The sequence below is a fragment of the Nyctereutes procyonoides genome, unplaced genomic scaffold (genome assembly GCF_905146905.1).
Source record: "Nyctereutes procyonoides isolate TBG_1078 unplaced genomic scaffold, NYPRO_anot_genome, whole genome shotgun sequence".
Lineage (NCBI taxonomy): Eukaryota > Metazoa > Chordata > Mammalia > Carnivora > Canidae > Nyctereutes > Nyctereutes procyonoides.
The window spans coordinates 2,906,946-2,922,144 of record NW_026575117.1 but is presented as its reverse complement, the minus strand read 5'-3'; the positions used below and the strand labels follow the sequence as shown (position 1 = coordinate 2,922,144).

Here is a 15,199-nt window from a genome sequence, read left to right as displayed (position 1 = left end):
AAAGAAAAAAAAAAAGAGAAAGAGAGCAGCACATGAAATGGGGGAGGGGCAGCAGGAGAGGGAAAAGCAGATTCCAGGCAGAGCAGGGACCCTCACTCAGGCTCCATCCCAGGACCCTGGGATCATGACTCCAGCCCAAGGCAGACACTCAACTGACTGAACGACCCAACCCCCCCCCCCGAAAAATGTATTTTAAAGTTTTTTTATTAAAAAGTTTGTACAAGGGGTGCCTGGCTGGCTTTGCTGGTAGAGCATGTGATGCTTGATCTTGAGGTTATGAGTTTGAGCCCCACACTGGGAGTAGAGATTACTTAAAACAATTTTTTTGGAATTAAAAAAGATCTTTTTAAAAAGTTTGTATGAAACAAAAATATATATTCACAACATTAAATAATTTTTGAGTAGACCTCAGGTACAGTGCTAATCTCATTTCGCTGTCCTCTATCCACCTGGATGGGTACAAAACTTTATTTTTCTTTTCTCTTTTAATTTTTTTTCGCTTTATCTCTATTCCCTCTGCCCAGCCCCACTGTTTGATATGTATCTTGGATTTGTACGTATCCTTGTAAAATGTGCAGTGGTTCTGTGTGTAATTTCTGCACCGGGCACTGTGACTTTATGACCTACTCATGTTGCTGTCTGTACATTTAGACTTTTGTTTCTAACTACTGTAAATATTTTTATAGTGAGCATCCGCCCATTTTACTTTCCTTTCCCCCATGCACTCCCTGCTATGACAACCAATGCAACGCTGTCATATGTCCTCTAGTAAACGCAGATTTATAGAGTGCCTGGGTGCCAGGTATTGTTCTAACCTTTGGGGATTCAGACACGCCAAAAAGAGAGACAAAAACAAATCCCTGACAGCATGGAGTTTACGTCTTAGTGGGTGAGACTGAGGATAAAAAAGATAAAGTATATAGTATATTCAGTGATGATAAGGAGTGAGGGGGACTAGAGAGCAGCAGGATGGGACACTGGTGGGGTGCATGGGTGTGGGGGGTGGTGTATGGCAAGTTTTAGATACATGGCCAAGAAAGGGCCCCTGGGAAAGTGATTTTTGAATTAAAACCTGAAAGGAGGGGCACCTGAGCAGCTCGGTCAGTTAAGTGTCTGCCTTTGGGTCACGTCATGATCTCAGGGTCCCAGGATCAAGCCCCTGAAGCCCTGCATACCTGCTCCTCAGGGAACCTGCTTCTCCCTCTCCCTCCGCCTGCTGCTCTCCCTGCTTGCGCTCACACTTGCTCACTCTCTCTGTGTCAAATACAGTAAAATAAAATGTCAAAACCTGAAAAAAGTGATGAAACTAGCCCTGTAGATAGGTGGGTGCCCAGCTTCCAGGCTGAGGGGCAGCAAGTGCAAAGGTCCTATGGCAGGAGCTGCTGCATTCCAGGAGTAGCAAAAAGACCCCTGGGACTGTATCAAGAGAGAGCTAGAGGGCAGTAGAACGCCTTGTAAGATGTGAGAAATTTGGCTTTCGCTTTGCAAGAGGTGAGAGCAGGGGGAAATCCATTTCCCAGCGAGGCACAGCAGGGCAGAGAGAAGGGATCCAAGAAAAACATAAACTACAGCCAACCAGCAGCAGGCAAGGAGTAACTGCAGCTCCTCCGGTGGCCCTGCTTCAGTCTTACCAGGAGTCCCAGGTGGCTGATGGCTCTCCCTCAGCCTTGCTCCAGACCAGCTGCTCTGGCACTGCTGGGTGACCACTAGCTCCTTTCTGACCAGATGCCAGAAGGCTGGGGAAGAGAAGGGGGGGCGCATCAGAGCTTTGCGGACCTTGAACGGGCTCCCTCCCTGCTGCTCAGAATATTTCAGGGCTTTATGGAGAGGACGAAGAGTTAGTAGGGTGACAGGCCTGCACCACCCCGACTGGCCAGGAGCTTCCAAAGCCTGATCCTTGGTGGGACGCAAAAGGGAAATCCAGGGACAGGGAGACAGACCTGGTACCTGGGAGCAAACGAGTCTGTGACTTCCCAGGGGGGTTGGAGGTAAGCTCATAGCACCGTGGTCTTCTCACCCTGCTCCCTTCTTGGCTGTCATGCGGGGCCCAGGCTGCTGTCACCCCAGGTCCGAGGAAAGTAGGATGAGCCTTCTGAAGCGTTTCAGGATAGAATCAGCGAGGCTTGCCTAAGAAATAAGGAAATGCCTGGGTCACAGGCGTTTGGGGCCTGAGCGCAGTAGTCGGCATGTTAGGCTCTAACAGGAGACCTAGAAGCCAGCAAGGAGGAAGTGGTGGCCAGCTATGGGAAGGTCACAGGCCTGTCCTGGAGCCCTCCACAGGAAGCCGGATCAGGCCAGCTGGGCCTACAGTGGAGGATGCCACTGATGAGGGAGCAGAGGGAGCTGAGGACAAAGCCGAGGCTGACTCCCCCATCCCCGCAGGTGGGGTGTGTGGGACAATCCCCAGGCAGTCCGGGCTGCCCTGAGCATTTTAGCCATAACCTGGCTCCAGAAGGAAATGCAGATAGATACCCTTAAATGTCCTGATCACCTGCAGCCCAGGGGCAGAGACTTGAAGGGGCAGAGGGCCACGCGTACCCAACCCAACTGTCCTGAGGCTAAGGCCTGGCTAGAGGGAAAATCAATCTTTACAATAGCAAAGGGATCCCTGGGTGGCGCAGCGGTTTAGCGCCTGCCTTTGGCCCAGGGCGCGATCCTGGAGACCCGGGATCAATCCCACGTTGGGCTCCCGGTGCATGGAGCCTGCTTCTCCCTCTGCCTGTGTCTCTGCCTCTCTCTCTCTATCATAAATAAATAAAAATCAAAAAAAAAAAAAAAAAACAATAGCAAGGCCTCCAGGGTCCTGTAGGTCCTCTTTACCATATGAAAATCCCTTTGAAGCCTCCCCTTTCCTTACCTCCCCCAACTCCCAAGTGTGTCACCAGCCTAGCTCATCACAGCAGATGGCAGCTCTCTGTGCCCAGTGGGACCTGTCCCCGGCTTTCTGAGCACCAAAAACGTCTCAAGCTTTCCTTCTTGGTTGTCGGGACCTCACCCCACCACACCTCACCTCTGTTCCCAAACTATATCACCATGACTGAAACCCCTGACCAACTTCGGAAGAAAAGGGGGAGAACCCTGCTTCCCACCCCAAGTAATACATATTCCATCCCTAGTTAACAACTGTCAACAAAAGATAGGAACCCAACCACCAGGGCATGCAGCGTGCTCTCTCTCTCTCTCTCTCTCCCTCGAGCTTGGCCGCTCTCATATCTCGAGAATGTACTTCTCACTTTAATAAGTTTTCCTGCTTGTGCTATCCGTCCACTGTGCTGTGTGTCTGTCGAATACGTTGTTGTGACAACACCAAGAACCTTTGACAACGCCTTCAGGTCTGGCTGGGTGGAGGTCTCAGGGTCCAGGGGCTCCCAGTTCACCTGCAACATGCACCACTGCGACCTATTCACGGGGGCCCCAGGGATCTCCCACTGATGCAAAAGCAGTGTTGGCTTTCAGAGAGGCCACTCTACCCAGGCCGGTAATACTACTCAAGCTTCGGGACTTTGGGCAAGAGCTTCACACACTGCTGGGGAAATGGGCTCCATCTGGCCAAGTCAGGAGTGTCAGGCATCATCACCCTGCCCAACTCCAGTTAGAAGACGAGATAAGCCTCTCCCTTTAGTTTAGAAACAGCCCATGCATGGCGAAGGCCAGGAATGCACCTGTAATTCCAATAGTCGGGCCTTCTGCCTCAACTGTCAAAAAGCTAGAAGTACCTTGAAGGCCAACCACAGAACTCTGCATAGCACCTAGCTTTTGGACTCCTTCAGGGACTCCAAGTTATGTTAATTCTAAAAGACTTGTGTTGGGTGTAGGGTACGTGGGTGAGGGAAAATGGAGAATATATAATAAGTATGTGATGTGGAGAAGTGGAGAACAAAGGCAAAAAGAAATGTAGATAAAATTAAGTTTCCTTACAACCTGCAGCCCACTGACAAATCCTGGACCGAGGCAGTGTAACAGTCTCCCAAGAACACCTAAACTTAATGTTAGGGCCTTGTTGGGGTGGGGGGGACCTCCTTACCTTGACAATAGCCAGGCCTCCAGGATCCAGTGAGTCTTCTTTAACATAGGAAAAATCCTTTTGGAAACCTCTCCCAATCCCAAAGTATAAAATGATTGCTGCTCACAATCCCACGGCAGCTCTTTCTGCCCATGGGTCCTATTCTGTGTTAGAATAAAACCACCTTTTTATGCCAAAAATGTCTCCAGAATTCTTTCTTGCTGGTTGGCTCCCAAGCCCTCCTTCGAGCCACAGCACGCACATGTAAACATCCACATGTATGAATCACCCACCAAGTACCTACAGGAAACTGATTTAACTGTGGTTGCTTCTGGGGAGGGGACCGGGCGGGGGGCAGAGCCGGAAAGGAGACTTACTTTTCGTGCATATACGTCGAGGTTTGGACTTTTTTTTTTTTAAGATTTTATTTATTTATTCATGAGAGAGAGAGAGAGAGAGAGAGAGAGAGAGAGAGAAAGAGAGGCAGAGACACAGGCAGAGGGAGCAGCAGGCTCCATGCAGGGAGCCCGCCGAGGGCCTCCATCCCGGGACCTGGGGTCACGCCCTGGGCCGAAGGCGGCGCTCCACCGCTGAGCCCCCCGGGATCCCCTGGACTTGCTTTTATTACGTTCACATAGTAGCTACTAGAGAATGTTAAAGTGTTTTTAAAAATAGAGGAGGGGAGATCCCGGGGGTTGGGTGGGGGGCTCAGCGGCTTGGAGCCGGCCTTCGGCCCGCGGCGTGACCCTGGGGACCCAGGATTGAGTCCCGCGTCGGGCTCCCTGCATGGAGCCTGCTTCTCCCTCTGCCTGGGTCTCTGCCTCTCGGTGTCCCTCATGAATAAATAAAATCTTTAAAACAAAACAAAACAAAACAAAGACATTAAATATCTTTTAAAAATAATAGAGGACAGGGCAGTGCAACAGAAGCTTCAAGTACGGTAAAAAGACGCGAGACGTCATGAAGAATGAGCAGCCTCGTCAGGTCAGGGTGAGAGGAGTCACCTTTCACCACAAAGACAAACGGGCACGTTAACGTTAACTCGTGACGCGGGGATTCCGCCTTCCTGGCCCGGGACGCGGCCCGGCACCGGAGCCAAGCCCGCCAGCCTACCCAGACATCTCGGAAACTCCAAACCCGAGGTGCCACGCTTTAGGTTCCGGAAAGAGGCGAGCCGGGCCGCCCCGTTAGTCCGCGAAGAACCAACGACCGCGGGCCCCGCCTCTCCCGCCTCCCCCGCCTCCCGCCGGCGGATGTCCCGCCTCCCTCACCTCCAGTTACGACCGGCCCCGCCTCCCGTCTGCGGATGCTCCGCCTCCTGATAGGTCCGGGCCCGCCCGCGGAGGCGGATGTCCCGCCTCCTGTTAGGTCCGGCCCCGCTTCCGCCGGCGGAAGTCCCGCCTCCTATCACGGCCAGCCCCGCCTCCTATCACGGCCAGCCCCGCCCCCCGCCGGAGGAGGTCCCCGCGCTCGCTCAGTTGCCCGCGCCAGAGGTCGGGAGGCTTCCCGTCAGTGAGGCTGAGTCACGACCGGAAGGCGGGAAGAGCTGGTGTCGGTTCCCGGCAGCGAGGGCCTGGTGACGCGGTACGGGCAGCGCGGCGCGGAAGGGAAGCAGAGCGGAGCCGGGGTGTCGCGGGAGGGGAAGAGGGCGCATCCTGACCCGCCGCCCACAGCCGCCCGCAGGTGCCGCAGCCCCCGCAGCCGCCCGCAGGTGCCCGCAGCCGCTCGCAGCCCCCCGCAGCCGCCCGCAGCCCCCCGCAGCCGCTCGCAGCCGCCCGCAGGTGCTCGCAGGTGCTCGCAGCCCCCCCGCAGCCGCCCGCAGGTGCCCGCAGCCGCTCGCAGGTACCCGCAGGTGCTCGCAGCCGCCGCAGGTGCTCGCAGCCGCCCGCAGGTGCTCGCAGGTGCCCGCAGGTTCTCGCAGCCGCCCGCAGGTGCCCGCAGGTGCTCGCAGCCGCCCGCAGGTGCTCGCAGGTGCCCGCAGGTTCTCGCAGCCGCCCGCAGGTACCCGCAGGTGCTCGCAGCCGCCCGCAGGTACCCGCAGGTGCTCGCAGCCGCCCGCAGGTGCTCGCAGGTGCCCGCAGGTTCTCGCAGCCGCCCGCAGGTGCTCGCAGGTGCCCGCAGGTGCCCGCAGGTGCCCGCAGCCGCTCGCAGGTGCCCGTGGCTCGGCGCCGGCCCCGGCCTGCGGAAGACCAGAACCGCTCTGACCCGCTGTGTGTGCTCCCTGGGACTCTAGGGTAGGACGGCGCCGCGGTTCGCCACAGCTGGGAGGGTCTTGAATTGGCCAATACACTTTTTTTAGTCATAATAATTAATTTTTGTTTTCATTTATCTTGTATCGGATTATGATTTACAACTTCATTTAATCATTTTAACAATGTGAGGAGATAATCACCATCAAATACAACAGATGAAGAAATAAAGTTGTGACCCGTACCTGAGGTTCCATTCTAGATGCAAACCCAGGTCATTTGTAGATTGTCCACAAGTCCCTTTTTATTTTTTATTTTTAAAGATTTTATTTATTCATGAGAGACAGAGAGAGAGAGGCAGAGACACAGGCAGAGGGAGAAGCAGACTCCGTGCGGGGAGCCCGATGTGGGACTGGATCCCAGGACCTCAGGGTCACCTGAGCTGAAGGCAGACGCTGAACCACTGAGCCACCCGGGGCCCCACAAATCCCTTTTTAAATTGGATCATCACGGCCCTGCAGGGAGCCTGCTTCTCCCTCTGCCTGTGTCTCACCTCTCTCTCTGTTTCTCATGAATAAATTAAAATCTTTAAAAAAAAAAAGTTGAAAAAAGGGAGAACACCCAGCCATCCAGGGAATCCAACCACACTGGGAGTTTGGAGGAGGAGGAAGAGAAGAATGGATTCTGAAGAGACTGAACCATCTCCCTCCAAGGAAAGGCACTGGGACCAGACAACGCCTTCTGTAAACAAGGGAAGGAGAGAATGAGACAAAGCAGCCCGTTGGGCAGGGCCTGAAACTAGAGGAAAAGACTAGACAGCAGCGAGGTCCCAGGGGTCAGCCACAGGCCCTGAGCTTGCCTCCCTCCCTCTGCTCCCATGACCGCTCCCCATGCACCTAGATGCCGCCTTGAGGGTGCTGAGCCAGTGTTCTGATTACTGCTGTGTAACGAGCCACTCCAGGGTCAAGAATCGGGAAAGAGTAGAATGGGGACAGTTTCTCTTTGGAAATCTCTGGGACTTCAGCTGGAAGACAGAGCCTTAGAGGTGACTTGACAGGCTGGCGCTGGCATTACCTGCAGTCATTCACGAGCTCGGAGGTTATGCTGGCTGTGGGTTGGGATCCATGTGGCCTCTCCATAGGTCTGCTTCCTCACATCAGGGTGGCTGGATTCCAAGGGAGAGCATCCCAAGAGATTGCAGAGGAGATCATCTTTTTTTTTTTTTAAACTTTGTGTTACTTCCATCTTAGTCACAGGCCCACCCAAATTCAAGAGGAGAGAATATAGATTCCACCCCTCATTGGGAGGAGTGTCAACATCACATTTAAGAAGAGCATGTGGGGGGATCCCTGGGTGGCTCAGCGGTTTAGTGCTGCCTTCAGCCTAGGGTGTGGTCCTGGAGACCCGGGATCAAGTCCCACGGGCTCCACGCAGGGAGCCTGCTTCTCTCTCTGCCTCTCTGCCTCTCTCTGTGTCTCTCATGAATAAATAAAATCATAAAAAAAAAAACAAAGCATGTGGTGGGGCCCCTGGGTAGCTCAGTTGGTGAGGTGTCTGCCTTCTGCTCAGGTCGTGATCCCAAAGTCCTGGAGATGGAACCCCGCATTGGGCTCCCTGCTCTGCAGAGAGTTTGCTTCTCCCTCTCCCTATGCCCCTCCACTCCTGTTCATGCTCTCTGTCAAATAAATAAACTTTGAAAAAAAAGAAGAGTATGTGGTATGGAATATCTTGCACAACCCTTATGAAGAATTAAGAGGAATAACGGGAGAACAGTTACCAAGAAGGACTGAGTTAGCCCCAAAACACTATGGGGCTACATTTCTTTATAACCACTTCAAAGTTTAGTGACTTGAAATAATTTGCTATTTCTCATGATTATGTTGATTGGCTGGGGCTCTGCTGGGCTGTTCTTTTTTTTATTATTACTTTCAATTCAATTAATTAGCATATAGTGTATTATTAGTTTTGGAGGCAGAGTTCATCGATTCAGTGGCTTTTAATACCCAGGGCTCATTCCATCACGTGCCCTCCTTAATTACCCAATTTGTTTCCTGTGGTTAAGAATCTCAGGGTCAGAGCAGCCCGGGTGGCGGGTGGCGCAGCATTTTAGTGCCACCTGGAGCTCAGGGTGTGATCCCGGAGACCCGGATCGAGTCCCACAGCAGGCTCCTTGCATGGAGCCTGCTTCTCCCTCTGCCTGTCTCTGCCTCTGTGTGTGTGTGTGTGTGTCTCATGAATAAATAAATAAAATCTTTAAAAAAAATCTCGGGGTCAGCTGGGCTGGTTTTTTGTTTTGTTTTGTTTTGTTTTTTAAGCTGGGCTGTTCTGATGGGAGTTTGGCTTGAGCTGTAACAATCAAGATAGCTTTAGGCCTCTCTCCATGGTGGCCTCTGTCTCTGGCAAGGTGACTAGACCTCTTACATGCAACGAACTTCCAGGAGAAATGTTCCAACCAAGGCAGACGGGAGCCACAGATCTGTTAAGGCTTGTACCCCAGAAGCTACATATGAGGGCTTCCATCCCATTCTAACAGGTAATCAGGGCCAACTCTGTTTCAAAGGGAAAGGAAATAGACTCCACCTCTTCAAGGGTGGATGCCCAGCTCACATTGCAAAACAGTTCCTGGGATGGGAGATATTGATGTGGTCTCTTTGGAAATACAATCACCACTACTATGCAAAACAGGAAGGAACTGAGAGATCTTAAATTAGGTAGTTAGATTTTCCCCTGTTTCTCCCCATCTTGTGGGACAGAGGCTTAGGAACAAGGTTGGACCAGTTATAAAATATGCTACCTTCCCCACACACAGACATATTTGAGGATAAAGAGTAAATTGTGAGCCAGTATATATGTCGAAATATTAGTCTGCACTAGAAAGAGCCTTGGTATTAAGAAATAAAATTGAAGGGACACTTGGGTGGTGGCTCCATCGGTTAAGCGTCTGCCTTCAGCTCAGGTCATGATCCCGGGGTCCTGGAATAGATCCCTGCATTTGGGCTCCCTGCTCCAGGAGCCTGCTTCTCTCTCTGCCCCTCCCTCTGCTCGCGTTCTCTCTCTCTCTCACATGCTCCCTCTCTCTCTCAAATAAATAAAAAATCTTTTATTTTATTAATAAAAATCTTTTAAAAAAGAAAATTGGAGAACAAATTTGGATCAGGATGGGAAATAAATTTTGGTTTTGCTACTAAAGCTTTTGTACCTGTATCTATCCATCATATCAGTGCTTTCTGTGACTTTACAAACACCTCAACATGGACCAAATGATCAGGTGAGACTTTGAAGCCTAATTCACTGTTTGTTTCCTTTGCTCTCATCCTGGTTCAATCCACCACCATCCCTCACCTAAGCCACTGCGGACGACTCCAAATGAGTGTCCGTGCATGTACAGTTGTCCTCTTCCAACCCATTCTCCATTTACATATCTTTAAGATACATAGTTAAGCACTCGATCCTAAGAATATACTTTTAATGCAAAAAGAAAAAATTCACATAACTTTCTTGTTCGGGCTTTCGCTGTAATATTTTCAGATCCTTATAGCAGGAAGAAACCTTAGAGACCAACTCTTTTATTTTAAGAATGAGGAAAGTGAACCTTACAGAAACTAAACAAGCAGCTCAGAGGCACAGCGCTTAGTAATTGGCACAAGATGGAACATGACTCTTTTTACTCATCACATTACCTTTCAAGTAAAGAGGGAAAACACATGATAGTAATAATACCTTATATTTTTATTTTGTTTAAGTTTTATTTAAGTAATCTCTACACCTCACGTGGGGCTTGAACTCATGACCCTGAAATCGAGTGGCACACCCCACCGACGGAGCCAACCAGGTACCCCAATACCTTACACTTTTCTAACCCATATTTATACTTTTCAAAACATTTTTAAAATCTGATTTTATCTTTACAGCGACCCTGGGACGTCAGCAGGGCAGGTGGTATTATCCTCTACTTGTAAAACTAAGACTGGGAGGTACTGAGAGATTCGGTGACTTGTCTGAGCCTCTAACAGGTTGGTAATAGATTTGGACCTAAAAATACTGGTTTTCATCATACTCTCATGCTCTTTAGATTTTTTTTCCTTAAAAAAAGTGTTTTGTTTTTAAATGTGCTTATTGTAACCAGTCAACACAGAAATGTATGGTGAAACTTTCTTAAGCAAGAATAACAAAACAAAAAGAAATCATAAAGGAAAAGACATATTTGGCTACCTAAAAAAAAAAAATTAAGACTAGGGATCCCTGCGTGGCTCAGCGGTTTATCACCTGCCTTCGGCCCAGGGCCTGATCCTGGAGACCCGGGATTGAGTCCCACATTGGCCTGCTTCTCCCTCTGCCTGTGTCTCTGCCTCTCTCTCCTCTCTCTCTCTCTCTCTCTCTCTCTCTCTCTGTGTCTTTCACGAATAAATAAATAAAATTTTAAAAAAATTAAGACTAGGGATCCCTGGGTGGCGCAGCGGTTTGGCGCCTGCCTTTGGCCCAGGGCGCGATCTGGAGACTCCGGATCGAATCCCACGTCAGGCTCCCGGTGCATGGAGCCTGCTTCTCCCTCTGCCTGTGTCTCTGCCTCTCTCTCTCTCTCTCTCTCTCTCTCTCTCTCTCTCTGTGTGTGTGTGTGTGTGACTATCATAAAATAAATTTAAAAAAATTAAAAAAAAATTAAGACTAAAGATAGCATACCATAGAGAAAAAAAAAACTAGAAACACACTCAGAAATTTTCCAACACATATGACTAATAGAGTATCTCTAATACACAGAGTTCCTACAAATTGATAAGAAAAAGGAAGAAAACGAAAGAAAAATGAGGAAAGGATATGAATAGGTAATTTGTAAAAAAAGGAACTCCAGGTGGCTAATAAACATGTGAAAAGGTGCTAGTAGCCAAGAGACCAGAAATTAAAAGAATACTGATATGTCATATTTCTTTTTATTTTCCCTGATATATCATTTTTCACTCATCAGACTAATAAAAAGAAACGAGTGATAATATTCAGAAACTTGAAGGATGGAATAAGGCACTTCGTTGTGGGTGGGACTGTAAGTTACTATACTATATTTTTAAAAAAGTAATCTGGCAGTAAATACTCAACATAGACATATTCACTTTTGTCCAGCTACGCCACCCTTAAGAACCTAGCTTACTGAGACAAAATCATAAGTACATGAGGCCAAATGTAGAAAGATATGTTACAACACTGTAGTAGCAAAAAAGTGGAAATATCATGAATGCCCATCAGCAGGGCAATGACTGAGTTCCAGTATGTCTTCCCGCAGAATATTAGACAGTTATTTCGAAGAATGGGACAAATCTATATATACCTGTCGTTTTATATTACTGAGCATCTGTGATCCCCTTTGGCTCTTGAGCCTCTGAACCTACTTCCTATGTTTGAAGGACTCCCACCCACTTCCTCCTTAGAAGATACAGTTCCCTCCCACCATAAAATACTAGATACTCATATTTCTAGTTCCCACTGCAGCTGGAAACTCTGCAGTTTAGATGCTGCGGTCCCGCATCTTGAATTGGGAACAGGTGAGGAAAAGCAGCAGGGAAGACGGGGAGTGATTCCTGGTCAGGGTTATCCAGTCTCTAGAGGGGACAGTGACAGTGGCCCGATGAGCAGCGCGCAGTGTCCAGCACCCGGTGCTGACTACGTGACTTGGATGGCCCAGTGCAAAAGGAAAATGCAGGGCCCCTTGTTCAATCTTCGGAATTTCAGGATGGAAACCGCAGAGCATCAAACCAAGAGCATGGCCTTCCTAAGTGCAGGGTCACGGGCGACTGCACAGCTCACACGTCCCTGGAGCCAGTGGGGAGAGTACCAGTCAGACATGCAAGCCGCACTGTCGTGCCCAGTGACAGTGGCAGTTCAGGGCACCAATTCTGCAGGATAATCAGGAATAATTTAAAATCGGGGCGCCTGGGTGGCTCAGCCAGTGAAGCGGCTGCCTTCAGCGCAGGCCAAGGCTCCCTGCTCAGTGGGGAGCCTGCTTCTCCCTCTCCCTCTGCCCTCCCCCCTGCTTGTGCTCTCTCTCTCCCAAATAAATAAATAAAATCTTAAAAAAATAGAATTACAATATCATTTAGTAATTCACTTTTGGGTATTTATCCAAAGAAAACACAAACACTTATCTCGAAAAGATGTTTGTACTTTCATGTTCACTGCAGTATTATTCACAATAATCAAGATATGAAAACAACTGACGTCCCCAGTGATGGATGAGTGGATAAAGAAGATGTGGGGTGTGTGTGTGTCTATAATGGAATACTACTCATAGAAAAGAATTAAATCTTGCCATTTGTGACAACAAGGATGGGCCTTGAGAACATTATGGTCAGTGAAACGAGTCAGAGAAAGGCAAATACAATATGACAGTACTTATATGTGGAGTCTAAAAAACTAAGCTCATAGCAGATTGGTGGTTGCCAGAGGCAGAGGTTGGGGGTGGGCAAAAAGGGTTAAGGAGGTCAAGGGGACAAACTTTCCATTATAAAATAAGTTCTAGGGATGTGATGTACAGTGTGGTGACTGGACTTAATAATATTGTATCGTTTATTTGAAAGTTCCTAAGAAAGTAGACCTTTTTTTTTTTAATTTTATTTATTTTATGATAGTCACACAAAGAGAGAGAGAGAGAGAGGCAGAGACATAGGCAGAGGGAGAAGCAGGCTCCATGCACCAGGAGCCTGACGTGGGATTCAATCCCGGGTCTTCCGGGTCTCCAGGATTGCGCCCAGGGCCAAAGGCAGGCGCCAAACCGCTGCGCCACCCAGGGATCCCCTAAGAAAGTAGACCTTAAAGGTCCATACAAGAAAAAAATTGGGGGGCACCTGGGTGGCTCAGCGGCTGAGGGCCTGCTTTCAACTCAGGTTATAGTCCTGGGGTCCTGGGATTGAGTCCCACATCGGGCTCCCCACAGGGATCCTGCTTCTCCCTTGCCTATGTCTCTGCCCCTCTCTCTCTCTCTCTCTCTCTCTCTCTCTCTCTCATGAATGAATAAATAAAACCTTAAAAATTTTTTTTCTGTAACTACATATGGGGATGGATTTTAACTAAATATTATGGTGATCGTTTCACAGTAAACAAATACTGAATCATTATGTTGTCCAACTGAAACTAATGTAATGTTATATGTGAACTTAAGATCTAAAATGTCGCTTTTGTCCTTTTCCAACTACTTTAAAAGACTATATAAATTATTTTCTTTCATTTAGAAAAATGTAAAAGTTGAGAGAGTGAGAAACTTAATAATTTGTGTAAGGTCATAACCAGTTAATTTTGGAGATTAGAATTTAGGTCTTCTGGCCATAATTTCAGGGGTCTTTTTTTTTTTAAGTTAAAAAAATTTTTGTAATTATAGAAGGAAATATTCAGGCCAGGAAATACAGTTTTTATTCTGAGAAGTTATATGCCCAATTAAAAATTATATTAATCTAGAAGTGGCAGGGGGGTGGATTATATCAGGGAACTGTTTCTGAAACCAAATAATCATTTTTTTAAGTTGCACCTAGCTGTGCTGCTGTGGACAAATTGTTTGACTTTCCTGGGTTTCAGTTTTCTCCTGTGTAAAATGTACCAATACTATCCTCGTTTTGCTGCGAGCTCGTCTAGCATGATGGTCAAGAAAGAATCCTGGAGACATTTGACGGCTGCAACTTAGTAAGTTTATTTGAGTGGCACCGGGACAGGACCCATGGGCAGAAGGGCTGAGCTGTGGCTGTGAAGCTGGCGGTCACAAGCCTAGTGCTCCAAGGGGAGGGGACATGCAGGGGGCGTCAGAGCCTAAGGGTTTCTTTGAATGTCTACTTGGTGAAACTCCTTCGAAAGGTTTCTCTGGTGCTTGTCGCTCAGCCTGGTATTAGCCATCAGTGAAACGTGCGGGCAATGGTGAGGCCCTGGTATATTTTAATGGCTCAAAAAATGATGCAAATGATCAAAGTAGTCTGATCCAGACTTTTTTAGGAAATGACTGACCCTGTGCCTGGTTCCTGACGAGAGGAAAAAGAAGGGATAAAATTCAGGAGCGCTTCGAGGCCTGAATGATGACTTCGGGATGTCCGATGCAGAAGGAAGAACCTGGAAGCTCAGAGAGGGGCTCAGGGCAGGGCCGGGGGCTAGAGGCTCTGGCTGCAGGGTCCTGGCCCGGCTCCCTCCCTGGCGGCCCTCAGCCAAGTGCACAGTACGCACGACTTGTTTTTCCTCAATTTTGTGTTGCGGTAAAATACACAGAACGTAAAACTTACCATCTGGGCCCTTGTGACGCGTACAGTCCCACGGTATTAGTGATGAGGGAGCAGAGGGAGCTGAGGACAAAGTGAGGCTGACCCCCCTCCCTGCAGGTGGGGTGTGTGGGACACTCCCCAGGCTCGGGCTGCCCTAAGCGTTTTTAGCCATAACCTGGCTCCAGAAGGAAACGCAGGTACCCTTAAATGTCCTGATCACCTGCAGCCCAGGGGCGGGGACTTGAAGGGGCAGAGGGCCCGTTCTTTCCCGACTGTCCTGATGTTAACGCCTGGCTAGAGGGAAAAGGACCGTAAGGTGACAATAGCAAGGCCTCCAGGGTCCCGTAGGTCCTCTTTACCACATGAAAATCCCTTTGAAGCCTCCCCCTTCCTTACCTCTCCCAACTCCCCAGAACATCACCAGCCCTCACCAGGCAGCAGCTCTCTGCCCGTGGGAGCTGTCCCCTGTCCCAGGGCTTTCATAAACCCACCACCACTGAGCACCAAAGACATCTCTGGGGTCGTCTGCTCAGGACACCACACCTCACCTATATTCCAAAAGGACATCCTTAACTACGTCCATAGTAGTCGGGGATACTTAACTGCCGGAGCCACCCGGGCGCCCCCCACCACCAGCCTTCTGCTTCCCGCTCAAGATTTTGACCAAGCACTCACCGGATGGCATCATTCCCGGCCTGTTTCACCAGGTGGCCTGTCCTCAGGGCTCACCCACGTTGCGGCAAACACCAAACACCCGCCTTTTTAAGGCTGAGTAACACTCC

At 49.3% G+C, this 15,199-nt stretch overlaps 1 long non-coding RNA gene across 1 annotated transcript; it reads left to right on the top strand.

Moving 5' to 3' along the window:
• The first annotated feature begins 9,850 nt into the window (after nt 1-9,850).
• LOC129515110 (uncharacterized) lies at nt 9,851-14,472 on the top strand. The gene is made up of 4 exons (XR_008665524.1): nt 9,851-10,024; nt 10,104-10,205; nt 13,750-13,854; nt 14,158-14,472. It is a non-coding gene; the product is annotated as an uncharacterized LOC129515110 (long non-coding RNA).
• The last annotated feature ends 727 nt before the right edge of the window (nt 14,473-15,199 follow it).